Below are 6089 nucleotides of genomic sequence, written 5' to 3' on the forward strand. Positions count from 1 at the left end.
TCAGTGCTTTAAAGCTTTCCTCATCACACAAGAGCAAAACAGATTCGTTGTCAACGCACAGCACACACTATCGTGGGGACTATGAGTGCCGCCTGTGGGCAAGGTTTCGCGGCCGGTGAGCGCCATACTGGAGTGGAGGGAAATTGTTTTCTTTTTGCTTCTCACTGAAGTATAAATAATGGGAAAGCTGATACTCAACTTAAGGAGGAAGAAAAACTACATTGTTCTAAAATCATTCCTCTACCCCTCCCCCTGCCAAGCCTTTGGAAGTGAGGGTTTTCAGCTTCCTGGTCCTGAAACAGTTACCACTCTGACCCGCATGGAACCTAACAGGGTCTATATTTAGGCAACAAGAATCTATAAAGGCACAGAGTAGTTGGAATCCATTTTTCTTTCACAACTTTTTTCTATAAACATTGCCATAGAAGCTAGATTGTTATGATTAAATATGAAATAAAACAATGCCTTTGTAATTTAAAACTGATGAGACTTTAAGTTCTAGGGGAAGAAAAAAAATTAATTACATGATAGCACTAATCCTTATAGGGTAAATGGCATCAGCATCCTTCTATCTATGTTAGGCAGAAGGCAATTAATTAAAATAAATGTTCTGCCAAGATTATTATACCTGTTGCTGATGATTTGCTCTTAAATTAAGTCTAATTTGTTCAGGAACATAAATCACAGTGTCGAGATTTGTGTGAGAGGCAGGAAAGGCAGAGTCAAAGCAGACTATTCCACTGACATTAAAAAGAGAAAGCTCAATCACTTTACACTGAATTGGTAGAGTAAGTTTATAAAATATCTGAGATTCCATATGTGGTAGATATTGTTTATTATTCCTAATTCTGTTAGGAATAATATAGTATTGATTTTTATTTTCTTTGACTAGATCTTTTTTGGAGGAATGATAATCTGAATCACTTTAGTTGATACCAAGTAATATGGAAGCCATAACTTTTTTAATAGATGATCAAACCGACAATTTCCAAGGTAGGAACTAGGGTCAATGGCCATGCCTACTGAGTCATACAGTGGCATTAAGACTTCTAACCTTGGATTTAGGTAGTTCTTTCTAGCTTTTCCATGCCAGAGTGACTGAATATTCAGTAGTTTCTTGGGAAAATAAAGACTTGTCAGAGAAGGGCATCAGTAAGAAGCATTGTGATGAAAATGCATCAAGCGTAATACAGATGAATTCAGTTCACTGCTTCACCACTTATTAGCTGAACAATCTTGGGCAAATCCCTTAATCTCTCTGAATCAGAGTTTTTAATCTGTATAATGGAGATGGTACCAGGTCTGTGAAAATCAGCATTCAGTGGGAGAACATGTTACAAGATTTGTGAATGAATACTTAATAAATATAAACTATAATAACAGTATTAAATTCAAGGAACTCTGCTTGGACCCAAGATTGTGCCATTGAGATGTACTAGCCAGTTTCTTGCTTGCAAGCAATAAGAGCAAACTTTGGTTAAATTTTGCCAATTGTCTGTTTTTATTTTGTTTTTTTGTTTGTCTGTTTTGAGACAGAGTTTCACTCTGTTCCCCGGGCTAGAGTGCCGTGGCATCAGCCTAGCTCACAGCAACCACAAATTCCTTGGCTCAAGCAATCCTCCTGCCTCAGCCTCCCAAGTAGCTGAAACTACAGGCATGCGCCACCATGCCCGGATAATTTTTTGTATATATATTTTTAGTTGGCCAATTAATTTCTTTCTATTTTTCTTTTTTCTTTCAGCTTATTATGGGGGTACAAATGTTAAGGTTACGTATATTGCCCATCCCCTCCTCAAATTTCTTTCTATTTTTAGTAGAGACAGGGTCTCACTCTTGCTCAGGCAGTTTTCGAACTCCTGACCTTGAGCAATCCACCCACCTTGGCCTCCCAGAGTGCTAGGATTACAGTTGTGAGCCACCCTGCCTGGCCCCCAATTGTCTGTTAATGTCTTTTTTTTTTCTTTTTTAAGATATGGTCTCTGTCGCCCTGAGTAGAATGCTGTGACGTCAGCCTAGCTCAGAGCAACCTCAAACTCCTGGGCTCAAGCGATCCTGCTGCCTCAGCCTCCTGAGTAGCTGGGACTACAGGTGTGTGCCACCACGCCCAGCTAATTTTTTCTATATATATTAGTAGACCAATTAATTTCTTTCTATTTATAGTAGAGATGGGGTCTCGCTCTTGCTCAGGTTGGTTTCAAACTCCTGAGCTCAAACGATCTGCCCACCTAGGCCTCCCAGAGTGCTAGGATTACAGGCGTGAGCCACAGTGCCTGGCCTGCTAATGTCCTTTTATTAGACCAGGATCTGGTCCATGAACACACATTGTATTTAGTTGTTATGTTTCCTTAGTTTCCTTTAATCTGCAACATTTCACTTTTGAAGAGTATTGGCCAGTTATTTTACAGATTATTCCTCAACTTGGGTGTTTGATATTTGCTCACGATTAAATTCAGGTTATGCATTTTGGGGAAGAATACCACTGAAGTGGTCATGGTGTGTCCATTATCAGGAAGCAGATAATGTCAATTTCTCATTTTGGGTGATGTTAACTGGTTAAGGTGGTATCCGCCAGGTTTTTCCCCTATAAAGTTACTGTTTTCCTTTGTAATTAGACACTTTAAGACTATGTTTATATCCCAGTTTTTATCATACTTTCACCCATTAGTTTTAGCTTCCATGGATGATTCTTTCTGGGAACAATTATTACTGCGGTATTTGATAAATGGTGATTTTCTGTTTGTACCATTCCTTCTATATTAATTGGAGTTCTGCTGTAAAGAAGAGCTTTTTCTTCTCCCCATTTATTTCATTATTTATATCAGCATAAACTCATGGATATTTGTTTTAATCTCTGCAATATAATCTATTACTATCATTTATTTTGTTGCTCAATTGTCCCAGATTTGGCCATTGGGAGCCCCTTTAAGTTGGCTCCTGTGTCCTTTTGACACATCCCATCATTTTTTGAGCACTTCTTTACTTTCTGGCACCACATGATATTGACTAAATTTTTTTTTATTTTTGTAGAGACAGGCTCTCACTATGTTGCCCAGGCTGGTCTTGAACTACTGGCCTCAAGCAATCCTCCCTCCCCAGCCTCCCAAAGTGCTGGGATTATAGGCATGAGCCACCTCACCTGGCCTATCGACTAATTTTCAACTAACCACAAGAAAACCTTTATGTTATGAGGAGGGAGATTGGGAGGGAGGAGAAAAAGTGGTGTCAGTGGAATATATAAATATACATGTGACAAAACGAGGAAGGAATTGGGGTAGATGTTCTTGTTACTTCAAAAGATAACAAAGCCATGATTAGATTTTATGACTTTTTTGCTCTACTCCTTCAATGTTTCCTTCAGCTTCAGCTAACACCTCAGCTAGTTTCTCACTCATCACAGAAACCCCTCTATCCCTGAAGATAGAAGAAGAGTTCCAATAACTTGCCAATGGACCAAGTGTGCTACCCAAAATATGGCATGTAGACTGTTGCCAATCTGCCATGTAATAAGTACAAAAATTGAGATCAGTGTTCAGAAATTTTTACAGCAATTTGACATTCCATGATATCCAAACACATCAATAGACTCATCTCATAGATCAAGTACAGACCAGTTTGGGTGTCGCAAAGCTTGGATGGTGACTCACATATAGAAAAACCTGCAACCTAGTCATGCACAACAAAACCATGCCATCATGGGAGATATTTTAAGGTTAGTTTGCCAACTGTTACCCAACAGTATATAAAATCCAGAGTTTATATTTAACTCTTTTACATCATAAATGGTTGGAACAAGATGAAGGTTTAAAGACATATTTCGAGAATAAATCATCACTTGCCTTTTATTTTGGATGAAAATTAAAAATGAATATCCTGAGCTTGGTGAATTACTTTAAAATATCTCCTTCCATCCTGTCAACATACCTCTGTGAGACTAGTTTCTCTACTATACATGTTATTGAGACAAAACATAGAACTACTTTATTTATTTATTTATTAGACAGAGTCTCACTTTGTTGCCCAGGCTAGAGTGAGTGCTGTGGCATCAGCCTAGCTCACAGCAACCTCAATCTCCTGGGCTCAAGCGATCCTCCTGCCTCAGCCTCCCGAGTAGCTGGGACTACAGGCATGCACCACCATGCCTGGCTAATTTTTTGTATATATATTTTTAGTTGGTCAATTAATTTCTTTCTATTTTTAGTAGAGACAGGGTCTTGCTCAGGCTGGTTTCGAACTCCTGACCTCGAGCAATCCGCCCGCCTCAGCCTCCCAGAGTGCTAGGATTATAGGCGTGAGCCACCGCGCCATCCTCATAGAATTACTTTAGCTATATATCATCCCCTGCATATTAACAAGCAATCAAGCTTATTTGTCATAGTAAAAACTTTCTTATATATACAGTTTTTATTCAAAGTGTACATATAGGCATTTCATATGGGGACATTGCTTTGATTCATAACTTTATTTACATTTGTGGAATGACAATGTTATGAGTAGTGATTTTTTTTTTTTTTTTTTGAGACAGAGTCTCACTCTGTGGCCTCAGCTATAGTGCTGTGGTGTCAGCCTAGCTCACTATAACCTCCAACTCCTGGGCTCAAGTGATCCTCCTGCCTCAGCCTCCCCAGTAGCTGGGACTAACACACATGCCACCACGCCTGGCTAAGTTTTTCTATTTTTGGTAGAGATGGGGTCTTGCTGTTGCTCAGGCTAGTCCCAAACTCCTGACCTCAAGCAATCTTCCTGCGTTGGCCTTGAACATTGCTGGGATTACAGGCCTGAGCTACTGCGCCTGGCTCTGATTATCTCTTAATTGCCTATATATACTTTCAAAGACTAGTTTTTATTTTTTTTCTTGTTTCTTCTGATTAAAATACAATCTTATCTGTTAAATATAATAAAACAATTGGGCTTGTGTTTTTATGTCATTTAAAAATTTTTATTTTCAGTGTAATTCATTTTTATTGTAGTTTACAAAAATACTGGTCCACCATGGATTTGAAATTAAAAAAAAAGACTGTCCCAACTGATCACCTGCCTGTCCCTCCACCCCACCTTGTCTGGCACCATCCTTATTTCCTCTTTGAGAGGAAAAAGAGAATGTAATTAATTGAACTAGAAACTCTGTCTACAAAATGCCTAAGGGTAGAAAAAATTAAATCAACTTAATGCGTAACTACTTTAAGAAGAAAACAAAGAATTTGCTAATGAATGTTCTCCTCATAAAAACGAACCATGAAGCTGAAGAAAATTCTAATACAAAAATCCAAACTGAATTAAATACTCTCAAACGTGTTTTTAAATATAAAAGTCCTAAAGTCAGAAATGCAAAAACCAAGAATGGAAATGGACAAAAAGCAGGTAGAGAGTTGACTGACAGGCATGGGAATTGATCGAACTCAGGAAAGAAATTATAGTCAAAGTAAAAGACAAGCATCTCAGAGATGAATAAAGTATGTCACCCACAAGAGAAGAGACTCAAATGAAGATTTAATAAAAAACACTGAATAAAGATAGGGGGAAAAATAAAGAAAATGAAAAGCAGGTAAATTAGTTAAAAAAGGGTCAGAGAAAAAGTGGTTGAAATGGAAAATACACAAGAAAACTCCAACATATATATAATTGGAATCCCTGAAGAAAAACAATGGAAGAGAACTAATTTTTTTTTAATCACAGAAGTTTTTCTTTTTTCCAAAAATTATACCAAGATAAAGCAAAGTTCTAGTTGCAGGCGTGTTGAGTAAGCATTAGCAATACTGCCTTCACTACGTGCTCATTGGACAGTGGTGCAACTCCAAGAAAAGGATGGTTGAGAGTTAATTTTTTAAAACTCTAATCTAAGAAAACTTTCCAGAAATAACAACAACAAAAAAATCCACATATTGAAAGGGCTCACTGTGTGCTTGGGAAAATTGACCTGAATTAATCAACTCTGAGACATCTTAATACAATTTTAGACTTTAAAGACAAAGAGAAAATCCTCAGAGCTTCCAGGCAAAGGTCAAACTACTTATATGAAAAAGAAAATTTGGCTGGCATCAGACTTCTCAAGAGTAATACACAAAGTATTGCAAGAGCAGAGCAGAGCAGCA

General features: G+C 37.9%; 1 non-coding gene across 1 annotated transcript; it reads right to left on the minus strand.

Annotated features, from left to right (window-relative positions):
• Positions 1 to 5684: 5684 nt before the first annotated feature.
• On the minus strand, positions 5685 to 5807 carry LOC142866134 (U4atac minor spliceosomal RNA). Its single transcript, XR_012916195.1, has one exon. It is a non-coding gene; the product is annotated as a U4atac minor spliceosomal RNA (small nuclear RNA).
• Between the last annotated feature and the right edge of the window lie 282 nt (positions 5808 to 6089).

This window comes from Microcebus murinus, chromosome X, assembly GCF_040939455.1.
Source record: "Microcebus murinus isolate Inina chromosome X, M.murinus_Inina_mat1.0, whole genome shotgun sequence".
In the NCBI taxonomy this organism is placed as follows: Eukaryota; Metazoa; Chordata; class Mammalia; order Primates; family Cheirogaleidae; genus Microcebus; species Microcebus murinus.